At 37.3% G+C, this 14,998-nt stretch overlaps 1 protein-coding gene across 5 annotated transcripts in view; it reads right to left on the bottom strand.

Moving 5' to 3' along the window:
• Nucleotides 1-14,998, bottom strand: part of DENND1B (DENN domain containing 1B) — a 341,500-nt gene that overhangs the window by 173,517 nt on the left and 152,985 nt on the right. The window lies entirely within an intron of this gene.

Raw genomic sequence — 14,998 nt, 5'->3', positions numbered from 1 at the left:
AGAACATGATCACATTTTGCCTTGAGCTTTCTAGCACTGCATTTACAAAGGAAACAAATCTTGCCTACGTGAAGAAAGACAGAAAGATATAATTATGGTGATGATCTTGGACTTAATTGTAAGCACTTTCCCACATGCTTGCCACTTATGTTTTATTATGATTCTTCTTTTTTTGACACAGGAATGTGCAAAACAGATAACACTATGTGTATCTACAAAGCAAATTCTAAGAAATAATTTATATTTTAGGGTAATTAAGATAAATCACTGATAAAATGGAATATGAAACAAAGTATACAGTCTTGATATGATTATAATTCTCTTAAATTAGCCATCATCTCTCTTTATAAGATTTAATTTCATTAAAAATTAAGAAATCAAAAATACGTGTTCATATATAACGGAAATATTCATAGTGGTAGTAAAATAAAAATTAACCATCACACATAAAAAACTGGTTCAAGACAATTTGTTCTTTCCATTTGGAAAAACAATAGTTGGTATAGAATGCAATTAAATTTTTTTTCTGTGCCTGATATAATCAACTGGTAGTATAAAATGACAGAATCAAATCCAAACAAGCAAAAAAAAGAAATCCAGTTTTTAAAAATATCTGTAATTGTTTAAATATTTATTTTGAAAGTATTCAGATTTAATAAATTATTCCCAAATAATTTAGATTTTATGCTTGATGCAAGAAGCATAACTATAAAATGTCCAGCTATCAATCTACCACAATTTCAAATCATCAAAGACTTTATTTATTGCGATCAAATCCCTTTAAAATTATTAAAAGAAATACATTTTGGAAATGATGGATGTGTAAAACATCTTTTTAAATAAAGAACAGGCATTCTTCCTAAACCATGCAGACCAACTACCAGATATTGCTGAACATGAGAACTGTATACAGTGCTGATGAGTTTATTTGTTTTGGAATCAGCTAACTAGCAAGTTACCTACAATTACAAAAGACCTACAAAGATACAGCTGAAGGGTAAGATTTAAAATGTTCTTTTATTACTGTATATTACATAGTTTCTTACTACTATTCGCTCAGAACTGTAATTCAAACTGTTGAATTCCACCAAGTTTTCTTAATTAGTTTCTACCAAGATTTGCTTAATTAATGGAATTTTTATTATTGTAATTTAAAATAATTATGTAATACGTGAATGTTTCTCAATGCATTACCAAGGGTGTTTTTTAGTTATCTAGCATGAGAGCCATACTAGTGTGTCAATATATATTGATTTTTAATTTTTTTTAACCTTCAACAGAAATGTGAGAAAGAGAGAAGGTACACACAGGCAGGTGCTCGTCATGAACGAACAGTGGTGGACCTACTAAACCTTCATGTTGCCTGACCCCTCCACTGAGCCGCATCTTTTCATTCACAGTTTGATGAATCCCTATTATATGTGTCATAACACCAGTCTGAAATCTTTCAAAATTTAATATTCCACACCCTCATATCTATTCTGCTTAGAAGGTTATCTTGCTCCTATTTTTCCAAGAAGGTTAAAATAATCTATAACGAGTTTACTCAACTTCCTTTTATCTATTCAACTAGTAATTCAAAATACATTTATTCAGACCTTATTATGTATGAGCCACTGTGCTAGATGTGGTGACTGAAAAATAAGAAGATACATACAGAGTAGGGGAGATAGAGACATTTGAAAAAAGAAAGAATGAAAATAAAACTGTAAAATATAGAGGCAAATGCAAGAGGCTACACAGAAGCACAGACAGGTTGCCTGGGAGGTCAGGAAAACCTTCAAAGAAGGATTAATTTTCAAGCTAAGGTCTAAGAATAAGTAGAACTCGACCACAAAAAAAAAAAAAAAAAAAAAAAAAGGAGAAGAAGAAGAATGGGCAGTAAAAACAGAAATGCCACCAAAAAAAGAAACAGGATCTAGGAAAAGCCAGGGCAGGGCATGAAGGGAATCTGACCACGCCCTCTCATTTGCTGAATGCCTACCCTGTAGTTTGATGGAGCCAAGCATATAACTGACAGAATTCAAACTCCACTTTATACTATCCAAAAAAAAAAAGTCTTTTATTTAATGCAAGAAATAAAATTCTAATGTCTTTAGCTATCATTCCACATCGATTCCAAATCACAAAATAATTTCATCATTCTGCGCTTCTAATACAATAGGGTGTCACAATCAGTTACCCTAACTATATATATGACAGTATCCTCCACTCCTACCCTAAAAGAGGACCAACTCCAAGAATACACTCAGTGGTCCAGGAACAAGGCTTAAAGATCCCCTTCCACGCACACCTACCAAACACCAGCATCGCCACGTGGATAGCAGAATGCAAGTAAAACATGCACCCAATGCCACAACTACATTCTCTTCCCAAATATCCTTCGAGCGCCCACTTAGAGACGTGTAAACATGCACCCAACGCCACAACTACGTTCTCTTCCCAAATATCGTTCCAACGCCCGCTTAGAGACCTGTAAACCACTTTCTCTGTTGCTGGCCTCTGATAACTCTTAGTCCCAGAAGTAATGAATGAAGATTCACACCCTTCAAGTACACCAACTGCACTGCCATTGTTCTGCATGTACCAACCGACAACAATTCTCGGGGAAGCAAGAGACAATAATGTAGTAGGACCAAGGCGGAATATCCAGGATAAACTTTCCTCTCACATCCCATTACCCCTTTCTCTCAAGTCACGCCAGCATAAGAATGACAATCAAGACGATTTAAGGAACAAAGGTACTTTCAACAACCCTGAAACTGAGTCCTCCCAGAATACTGTCTTTTATCAATAAGCCCCTGCCATCAGTCTTCCTTCTTTCTGCTTATCTTAAAGAGGGAGGCACACCTCACCACTGCCGTCCAGAGCTAAACCCTCCGCTTGCAGCTGTGAGGCAATCTTGTGGGAACCACCGTTACAACCTGTCCGTTAGTATTACAGAACAGACAGTATATTATGAATAATTTTGTCTCCCCTACTGGACTACGAGGTCCTTCTGAGCTGACAACTTCTTATACTTATCTTTATTTATCTAGTATTAGAAAAAAATAATGCACGGTGTGTGTTCAGGTAGTATTTGTCATCTTGCCATCTCTGTCACTTCTTGCTACAGAAATTAGTTCTAGCTTCTGTCTTCAATCTCCTTTTTAAAGTGGCTTCTTGCTATTCTATATAAACATGGTCTTCCCTCCTCAAGCCTTTTAATCCTAGAAACTACCAAAATACACTAAATACTGCTATCACCAGCACAATTAGTCTAAACTTACTACTTCCCTCTTAGCCTGTTTAAATGTGTGAGGTCTTCCTTCCCAGAACGTCTACACTGCATTGTGAGTAACTTTCATGGCACATATTACACCCGGCCTTCTGCTGGAATTATACGTAGAACCAAGTATTGTAAAAACAATAAGCAACCTGTGTCTCCATTTACAGAGGAGAAAACTGAACCTCAGAGAGTAAAAATGATTTCCTTGAAGTTGTACATTCAAGTTAGAAGTAGAAACGGAATATTAGTTCACTTCTGATTCCCAAACCAATCTTCCTCCCCAATCATAAGACTCCTGGAAGGCAAGGACCACACGTCTTTCTGTTTACAGCCTTATGTTGCCAGACCAGTACCTTGCAAAAAAAAAAAGTATTCTATGAGTATTTTTAAGGCAGCTTTAGGCACATGCTAATTGCCTAGGTTAAGTAAACTTGTTCAATATTTGGCAAAATTTTCACCTCTGATATCATAAAAGTAACAACCAAAAACGTAACTAAAAAGGCCTTGTAAAATATAGCATTGCTTTTAACAATGTATCTTTCAGCTTCCTACCTATCTATATTATCCGTTCACTATGTAAAGTATACCTAAAAATATGATCAAAATTGTTGGTGTCTGTGAGTCTCTATGTCTATAATTCAGAAAGGCCTTTGCTCTTACTGAGTTGGTGTGAAATGATGCTCTATCTCCAGAGAGTATCAATAAACTAGATTATAAAGTCACAAATTAAACTCCTGCACATGGATATTTATAGCAGCTTTATTCATAACTGCCAAAACTTGGATGCAATCAAGATGTGCTTCAGTAGGAACATGGATAAACTGTGGTACTTACGACAATGGAATATTTGTCAGCACTAAAAAGAAATAAGCTACGAAGCCATAAAAAGACACGGAGGAACTTTAAGGAACCTTAAATGCATATTACACTAAGTGAAAGAAGCCAATCTGAAAAGGCTACATACTGTATGGTTTCTCTGTGTGATATTCTGGAAAAGGCAAAACTATGGAGACAATCAAAAGATAAGTGGTTGCTAGGGCTGGGGACAGCAGGGAGGAATAACTAGGCGGAGCACAGAGCATTTTTAGGGCGGTGAAAATACCCATATGATATTATAGTGATGGATACATGTCATTATACGTTTGCCTAAACCCACAGACTGTACAACAGCAAGAGTGAACCCTAAGGCAGACTACGGACTTTGGGTCATTAGGTATCAGTGTAGGTCCATCCTTGGTCAAGAGCGCACCATCTGGTAAGTGATGCTGATAATGCAGGAGGCTATGCAAACGTGGGGCAGGGTAAATGGGAAACCACCGTACCTCCCTCTCAGTTTTGTTGTGAACCTTAAGCTGTTCTGAAAAACAAAGTCCTTTACAAAAATTTTAACTAAATTAAAGGAGCGCGATTCTGATTGGCTTATAGAGAGAAATGAGCATAAACTGATTATTCCTAAAAGTCCTATAAAATAAGGAAACTGAATTTCTAATACTTCAGATGGGCTAGACTTCAAAAAAATTCTTGGTGAATTCAAATTCACATAATTAAGGAAAATCCTTAGCAAACACCTAGTTCTATCAATTTAGTTTAATAAATATAGCTGGGACTTCTCTGATGTATCAATATTAAGTACAATATAAGCATACATTCATTCTATTTGGGGTTGTTTTCCCTAAATGTATACAGGTTTGATGAACAAATGGCATACTGTTTAAGGTTACAAAAGGTGTAAATTTCTACTCAACCAAACTGTATCGTTATTCTGGTAAGCTTTATTTCAACAGTAACTATATTTTGTAATGTATCTGCTAAAACATAATTCTGAAAACCTTTAGGTAACCAAAATATTGAAATGATATTGAGTTAGTCAATGTATACTCATTGTATTATACATTATATGATACATTATATATATTATGAACCTAGATAATTTCTAAGATAGAATACTAAAAACACTGATTACTAAGCATATTTAAGTCTATATACTTTTTATTTTTGTGTGCTGTGAAAATCCTACACTTTTGGCTCATTTTAATAAACTTGTTCATTTTGGCCACTATACAGAGATCTAATCGGGAGGTGTGTGGTGTTAGAAAGTGGTATGATGGGTACCATGTCTGGTAGTCTTGTAAAATGCTTGTGCAGGACACAAGGTGCTCAGTTATCTGTCCCCCAAGTGTTTTTTGTTTTTTCTTTTTCTGTGAAACAGAAGTTAGTTATTTAGGTTAAAAGTTATGATTAATATGAGTGGTTAAGACTACACTAGGAACAACAGTATCAGATAAATACAACTGTGTGTTTTGTTTTGTTTTTTCAAAGAACAGTTTTATCCTAAAACAGCAATTCTTCTGCTTTTTTGGTTTTTTACCTCTATATACTTGGGACTTGCTGAGGATGGTGAAGAGCTAGTGTTTATGTAATAACTATTGAAATGTAGTGTATTAGAAATCAAAACTGATAAATTTTTAAAAGATACATGAATTCATTTGAAGATAGCAATCATGGATGCACTACATGTTAACACAAATGACACAATTATGATGGTGATGATAATGAAATTAGTTTGACCTTGCAGATCTCCGAGATATGTCTCTAAGTGTCAGTTTGTTCTTGACTATGACAGAGCACAATGAATAAAACTTAAAATGTTTGGTAATACCTGACTGAAAAGAAGCTGTAAGAATTTTTAAAGTTCACTCAGTTTTGGTGGGCTTGCTTCCTTGGATTCCTGATTAACGCTTTCGCCTGCAACATGAAAAGTTATCCTCACCTCCGTGTACCTCTGAGATAGCCAGAACTCTGTGTCTTAACAGAATAATTCTCTGTCCTTGATACTGATTTTACTATGTCTTCTATTATTCGGGCAGAGTGGGGAGGTACAAAAGTTCCTCATTTACAAAAGAACTATTCAATTGTGTTACCGTCTATATTTACTTTTAAATATTTTATTGTCACTGTGATTTTTTTTTTTTTGCGGTACGCAGGCCTCTCACTGTTGCGGCCTCTCCCGTTGCGGAGCACAGGCTCTGGACGCGCAGGCTCAGTGGCCATGGCTCACGGGCCCAGCCGCTCCACGGCATGTGGGATCCTCCTGGACCGGGGCACGAACCCGTGTCCCCTGCATTGGCAGGCGGACTCTCAACCACTGCACCACCAGGGAAGCCGTGTCACTTTGATTAAACAGATAATCAAGTGTTGCTTCTTAGGCACCTATGGACCCCATCTTAATCAAACAGCCAAATCCTCTAACAACTTTTTAAATTTTGCCTTCCCAAACTCAGATTCTGAATGCAGAAAAAAAATCAAAAACTTTCAGGATACGTTTTATAACTAAAACTATCTTGGAGATTTCCTAGAGATTCCCTGAAAATCACAGGAATGTGTACTCTTGCCTTATAAAATGAGATGCTAGAAGTAATTTGGTTTGTTTGATATATTATTATCATGAGGGTTGTCTGATATAACTATTATTATTATTACACAAAAAGCTGGCAAATCAGAAGAGGTGCTTATCCTGCCCTAGGTTAAATTTGTACATGTAAATTTTATGAATATGAATATTTCAGAAATCACATGCTTTATGGGAAGTTTCCAGAGACATGCCAATGCCCCTGGTCTCCAGAATATGTTTTACTCTCCAGGAAAACAAGAGTCAAACTCTTACGAAATAGTTCTGCTGAATTTTCCTATACTATCAGACTACTGACAGTGCTTTGCCTGATAATATTAGGCAACAATAGTATAATATTGCCAGTTATAATTTCACTTATTATTTAAAATTCCACTTGGTCGCAACCTTAGTTCTTTATTTTAAATTCTTTGTATCTTCTAAGCCAGTGGTTCAGAACTGGATATGCACCTTAGACTTACCCTTGAAGTTTTACAAAAATATATTCATCTAGGCCCTACTCCAGATACAATGAATCTCTTCACTTGATATTCTGGGTATACTCTTGCTATATTATGCCTCAGGATTATTGTATGTTATATCTCAAGATCTTTCCTCCATAAATTTTGTTCACCCATTTTCATAAATCAGGCATAACCTGAACTGGCTCCTTCGAAAACAGGCTTACTTGTTGGTCTTACACACGTTTTGTCTAAAACTTTTTTTGAATGGCTTTATTACCTTCATTTTTCATACAACGGAAACAAATTTCCTTTTCCATATTTTATTTTTATTATGAACCCTCAGTAGACATTTCACACTTGAAAATAATCATTAATAAATTAACCATATCCATTAAGTCTCTGTCATCTACAGACAGTTTACTTTTGTTTCTGATACCCTGAGGACTGCCATAAGCTAGAGGCCACAGTCTGTTTTCAACAAAGAAGGTCAGCCTCAGAGCTTTGTGGAAAGGGGTTGTATCAGGTACTTCAAACTCCTGACACTTCAAAGAACAGACGCTTGGGTACAGGTCTCTGAACTGACATCACTGAGACAACGTTCAGGCCATTCCACTGGACGGAGTCAGGATTTCCAAGACTCTTTTAGTCAAGAAGCAGAAAGTTTCATGAAACTGCTAAGCCAAGGTCCAGCAGAACAATAATTTACTGCACTGTGTTGGATAAACTAATGGAAACTTTATTGTGTGAAATATTGATGCTGTTTTAATGCTCTATTTTCTGGACATATAAGGAAGCCCTTTCCTCTCTTCCTAAGCTGTCTGTAACCCACAATAATCCTGTAAACCCTGCTCCTGTAAACTGAAATATAATTTTTAAATTACATCTAGTTCTCACTGATTCCTTCCCTCCCAGAATTCAGAAACTCTTACTAAGTCCCTTTACTTTTCATTGCAATATTATTATTTGCATAAGTTTAATAAAAATCTGTCATTCACTTTACCAGGATATAAGTGGAAAAACTGACTAACAACCAAGGCCTTACTTAAAGTGTCCTTTTGGAGAAACATGCTTGTTTAATCAGCCATGTCAAGGCACTTGGAAGGAATAAAGGTTAACTATACTTAGGGAGCCTACAAAGCCCTCCCAGGAAACCTGGCCTAATGCCTGCCTGACAGTGTTAAAGAAGGTCCCTTCCTCACAGCCCAGGAACCTTAGCAAATTTGTTAAGCTTGAGAGGAATTTACGAATATTACAGATAGTACACATAAAATCTGGGAAAGATACTTTCTTGGACTTGGTTTCCTAGCTTTGGGATTATCTAGAAACAGACGCTTTTAAAAGTCTAATCTGAAATTCCTTATAAAAACTTCCAGAAAGAAGTTGATTTTGCAGATATAGTAATTGTTCTACACTGCATGGCCCTGGATATGTAAATTCATGGAGGCTTATAGGCTAAATTAACACTCCTGTCCTGCCTCTGTAAATAATCAGGCCAAACCTAATGGAACTTGTTATCTAGAATAATCTTTGTTTGATATTATTATGCTTGCCGGATAAAGAGGAAGACTGCAGGGAAAAATTGTAAAACTTGAAATGGACTGAAGGTTACTGGCTGTCTTCAATGAAAAACAAGCCATCGTCTGACATCCTCTTTTCAGGGCCCTGCATTTTTCACTGTCTAAGCTATTCTATAATCCTGTAAGTTGTAGATAAATGACAGCATCGCAAATGATATTTGTCCACAGACACGTCCGATGGAGGGAAAGCTGATGCCCCTCCTCCCTCACGCCCCCATGTAAAAAAGTCGCTGAAAATATATTACAATATTCCTGATTTACCTATATAATCGTGATACTTTGAACTCTCCTTTGAATAGGTTATAGCATTTTACTGATGCCCTTGCCAGTTAACGAGTTAAAAAAATAAAACACTTCTACCAAATAAAATCTTCTATTTGTGTAGGAGTCACGATTTTCTTTTAAAAATTATTCTTTAATACTAGTCTCAGAGATCGTTGGTCTAATGGGGTAAATAGAAAGTAAAGAGATGACAGATCTCAGTGCCATAACATGGGAAACATAAAATGCTGAGGGAACTCCAATGAGGTACATCCAATCCAGACCCATGACAAACAAAGGGCTTCTCAGAAGATATGACCTCTGAGCTGAGACCAGAAAGACAAGCAAAGGGGAGAGCAAGGAGGAGACTAGCATTTCAGGCTGAAGGACTCCCATGTTCAAAGGGAGAAGGTAAATGGATGGTGAGTACATAAGGGAAACTGTTGTTGGCTATGAAATGCAGACCACTTTTGTATTAGACAACGGGAAAGGGAGACAGAAATATGAGGCTAAAGATATAAACAAAGGCCTTGAACAAGGGGCTTGATCATGGTAAGAAGGCTGGCCTTTATCTTGAAGGTGTCAGTGGGGAGAACTGAGTTCAATAAGCATTTAGTACAGCGGGCTCTGGGGTCACACTGGCTTGGAATAATGGCTCTGCTACTTATTGCTGTGTGACTCCTGCTATATCAATTAACTCTGCAGTTCTGTTTCTTCATCAGTAAAATGGGAATTATAGTAGCCCCTTAGGCTTATAAGGGTACTATAAGGATTAATTGGGCTACTACAGGTAAAGTAGTTAGAAAACTGCCTAGCACGCAGTAAGGAACCAGTGACAGTAGTGATGTCAGTAGCAGTATTTTCCCTTTAGTGAGATCATTTGTCTTACAGATCATTCTAGCTACACTGTGGAGAATACATTAAACAGGAACAAAAATAGAGGTGAAAAGGAGAGTTAGGAGGATGTGAATTAAGGAAAGGACCCTAGAAGTAAAGAGAAATGGACAGATTTACAAGACATAAAAGAGGCACAAGCAATAAGATTTGATGACAGATTGAGTACAGCAGCTGAGTGGGGGACACAGAAGTCAAAAATAAATATATAAAAGTCCATGGCTTGAGAAAGAAGCTTAAGTTGGAGCATCCCCTGAAATAAGATGCACAAGAACAACTCCTCCACGTCAGGTAACGCAGTAAGCCCCAAAACACAAAAAATGCCTACGGAACACAAAAAGAGGAATGCTTCAATATACCACAGCAGGTAAAGCATCTAAGTTGTATTACAAAGGAACCACATCAGAGAAATGGAAAATGGCATCTGAGACATAAGAAATGACCCAGAATCATGAAAGGCCTGCAGTTTGTGTGAAAGCAGGAAAAATACTGCAAGAGTGAAGAGTTAAAGGTAAACAAGAAATATGACCTAGGGTCAGCGCCTCATCATCTTACTTTTCCTATCTAGAAACCAAGCAGACGGACCTAATGATTTCTGTGTGTTGGCCATTACTAGCAGAGGATGGCTCCATGGTCCTATGACTTCTGCTGGGAGCCATCCTGAAGATGTCTCTCATGCTACCATCGGGGAGCAATATTTGTCACCACAAAGTGTGTCTCTGGCAGAAGATTTATTCAGGCTGATTATTTTTAAGAAACCAAGACTTGGGAAGTTTTTCTTATTCCCTCCCCGGTAACTGCCTAAAAGAATTTAGAGAGAGGGCCTGTTCCCAGAATAGACCCGTCACCAGAGATACCTGCAAAGAATATGGGCCAGTGGGCCAGGTGTGGTGGGGGAACTAGACTAGAGAGATCAGAGTCCACTCTGTGCCCCCGTCCCTGCCTGACCCAGCAAACACGTGTTTACCAAACATTTGCTTCTCCCTCTCCATGTGAATTGCTTTCCTCCCCTTTGAGGTCCCAAACCACGACCCCCAACATCCTCTTTTGTCTTTAGCTGAAGATGGTATTTAAGGGGAGGGTTTCTGCCATTCTGGCTGCCTACTAGTCTCCCTGGGTCTCTCCCACGTGTACAAGTTATTAACCTTTTGTTTGATTCTTCTCCTGTTAATCTGTTTCATGTCAATGTAATTCTTAAGCCAGCCAGAAGGACTTAGAAGGGTAGAGGATAATTTCTTCTTCCCTGACACTATAAAATTATACATCTTTCTGGAGGTCTATAAAGCAGTGAAATTCTCCAACTTGTTATCAAACTATAAAAACAATACTCTACATAAAACAGTTTTATCTATTCCTCATCATAAATTAATAAACGTTCATGGCATTACAATGTAACAATAGAACTATCGGCTCACATTTATGGAGTGCTTTCTATGTGCCAGGCACTCGCTATGCTTCATAGACGTCATTCCTACCCTAATTTTTGTCAGAGTAGCAACGTCAGCCCTATTTTGCAGGTGAGGAACTAAGAGAGAGAAAACCCCTGCCGAAAGCAACACTTCATGCAATCTGTAAATACAGAGCCGTGATTCAAACGCAAAAATGCCTCCAGCATTTATAAGATTTTAGTTCTGACCACTCTCTAAAGGTATAGTTTGCTCCCAAAGCCTGACTCCTCTCGCTCAAGAAATACAGACTAGCCGTGGCCCTAAGAGGCCGATGGTTCATGAAAGCAGCACACCTACAGAAAAGTGAACCATGAAATAACAAGCAGAAAGTACCGGGGAAAAGTCAAGTATTGTGAAAAACAGCGTCAAGCTATTAAGTGTAAATGTGAGCAACAGGAATGTAAGAACAATGGAGAGCTTAGCTTGACAGCAGCAAAAAGAAACAAAATTACTCATTTTATACAGAAGTGGTGAACTCACAAAGGTAATAGGAGATGTTGCAATTATCAGCAGCATGGATGGGAAGATTTGTTCTGCATTAATCTTCTCAGCCACAGCTCTCAATGTATTTGCAAAACATAAATCTGACATCAACTAAATCGGTCTGTAAATCCTCAAATTCATTCACACCTTTCTATTTCCGGAGGTTGCAAACCCTCCATTTTTCCTAAATCCCCAAAGTCCCCTCCCATCACTTGCATGGAAGATAATTCAAGATTTCTCAAAGTGCCAAAAAGAAACTCATTCTCTCTTCACTACTCTTCTCCACCCCATGCTCCCCAAAACACCTTTGCACGCAGTCTCTCTTTCCCCCCTTTACACTCGTAAAAAATTAATAAACAAAAACCTGAATTAAATAGACTGGGGTGACCAGAAGGGGGAGCTCTCACACCCTGTGACCATGGTGGAACCCAACAGGGAGAAGAAATACTGTTCTTTCCTGCAAGGACTCAGCCAATGAAAAGCCACGGCCTCTTTGTTTACACAGCTCTCCTGACTCCCTCTCTCCTGGATAAAAGGTTCTCCTTCCCTCATCAGGCAGGAACTTGCACCTGGCTCGCCATGGTTGCAGACCCCGAGCTGCAATTCTCTGCTGATCCCGAATAAACCTACCTTTGCCATGGAAACGTCTGGCAGTCTATTTGTTTCAGGTTAACACACTCATCCTCTACTTCATTCCTAATGTAACCAACTCTTTCAGATCCTTCCTGCTCCTCAGCGCCACTACTGCAAAGCCAACTCACTTCCTTGCCTCCAGTTTCTCCCACAACCAATCCATACTGAAATCTCTTCCAAATCAATATTCCTAACAGACTTATGTTGTTATATCACACTCTCCTTAAGTTCATTTGAAGGACCAACTCTTCAGCAAGGCCCTTCATTGTTGCCAAGACCCAGCCCAGTTTATGCTTATAGTTTCAGTCCTACTCTCCTACACAAAATTCTCCACTGTACAAAAAACAACAACAAAAATTAATTACAACTCCTGAAATGTGATTTGGGTTGTCCCATTGGTTCTTCTATTGCCAAAAGAAGGAAAACACATGCAAAGAAGTATATAATAAGCCAATGCCTATGATGGACCAAGAGCTGTATGTGGTACAACTAAAGGACTAAACAGATTGGTATCATTTCTTTGGATTAAACAACACACTGCTTTCAAATTATAAAGATACTGGGGGGGGAAACTTCTAATAAACTTTTTCTAAAAGAACTAAAATAAGTGAGTAGGGTTTGGGTCAGCATTCCAAGCAGAAGGAATAATACAGCTTCCTTGCTAATAACACATGCTTCTGAGTTACACCAACTTGCCCTCAAGTCTCAGCTAGCTCTGCCTCTTCTAAGCAGTGTGTTATCAGGCAAGTTTCTTACTTAAGTCTCAGTTTCAGGGCTGATACTATCTCCTAGCAGTACTGGGAGAATTTGAAGATAAAATCAGTTGTGCACATAAGCACCTAGCATAGTGCCTAGTACATGTTAAGAGCTAAATAAGGAGAGATTAAGAATTACTCTTACTGAAGCAGTCTCAGATCCAGTGAAAAGGCTGTTTAGGAAGAAGTAGACAATTAGTATAGGAAAGCAGTAAAAGATAAGAAGGATGAGAAATACACACAGAGCACTTGTGTCATCTGTAGTACGCAGAATATTCACCAAAAAGCATATAGCAAAACCATTCTTCAAGGCCCTTGGCTGGATTCCCGTATGAAGTTTTGTTTCTTTAAATATAAACTGAAGTAGTAAGACAAAATGGTATCTAAAGCTCCTTTCAGCTCTAACCTTCAAAAAGTCTGTAAGAACCGCATGCCCTGGAATCCCGGGGGTTACGAATGCTCATCACCATTACATGGTCAAATGCTTTTATGTTTTACTTAGTATGTGAGGGCTTATTAATGTTCCACTGACCTCACAAATCTGGGAAACAAAGCAACAGCTAAAACATTCCTAGCACCAGTTTTATCTGTCACAAAGAGGAACAGCAATTGCTGGTCTCACTGAAAAATTTACTGTAGCTGAACTCGACAAGTACACTATCACCCTTATGTGAACCCAAAGTTAGGAGCCTTCAGATACCCTAGGAATTCTCAGGGGCAGTTTAAGAGGTAGAAGTTAGAAAAGAAAAGAAAAATGAATCTGGACAGGAGGTTAGACCAGAGAGAACTAGAAAGACCAAGAGAGGAATAGTATTGATATTTCAAAACAGTAACATTAGTCAACAAGTGTCTAACCTAACTTCCCATTACTGGGAAACAAACCCAATTAAGCCTCATATGTACAAATCATGTCTTCACTGTGGGGACTTATTTTATATACTTAAGATACTTATAAATCTATTCTTTCTCCAAGGGGCTAAAAACAAATTAAGAGTACATGCTCTCTTTTTATGTGAAAGAACAGTCAAGGACTGCACTAGATCTAATTAGTATTTAACATGCTCATTTAACTCACTTTTTCAGTGACATTTCCTAATCTTCTATACTGATTTTCACATGTAGAAAGTTATTCTTCCACATCAAAATCACATGTGTCTGTATATCTCTGAATGAACTGCTTTAAAATGAATACTTTTATCAGCTTTTATTTTGGTAAATTATGAGAATCATACCTGTGAACTTAACTGATGGTTAAGCTGGTAGTGTTATAATTTTAAGTGACAAGATTGTTTTACCCCATTTCTTTGTAGATAAAAAAAGGAACCTGCTCATCAGATTTCCAGTAGTACTTGTTTATATAAAAATTTAAATTTGTACGGTTAACCATATAACTCACTTCAAAATGATAAATCCATAATAAAAATTATAAAGATTTTTAAAATTTACATACATTATGTCAAAATAATTCATAGTTTTGGCTATACAAAATACTTAAGGAACTAGAGAATATTATAATTAAAATACAAATGCAGTAAATTCATTTCCAAGTCTCCCATTTTAAGAAAACAAAAGCCATAGATAAGAATTATTTTAAAATAAGAAAATAATGTCAATTCAACTTATATACGTTAATGATTCGAACATTACTGTAACAAGGGTAGAACTGACCTCTTAGTTATAGCAGTTACTACTTCTTACTGTCTTACTTACAGAAGGGTATCCCTCAAAGTACCACATCATCAAGTTTTCTGATGGGGAAATGTTTGTTTCCAAATATATATTCCACAGACACATTAAAAGAGTATAAAAACATGCTGAAACTGTAAA

Source organism: Stenella coeruleoalba (assembly GCF_951394435.1).
Source record: "Stenella coeruleoalba genome assembly, chromosome: 1".
In the NCBI taxonomy this organism is placed as follows: domain Eukaryota; kingdom Metazoa; phylum Chordata; class Mammalia; order Artiodactyla; family Delphinidae; genus Stenella; species Stenella coeruleoalba.
This window is presented reverse-complemented; position numbering and strand designations above follow the sequence as displayed.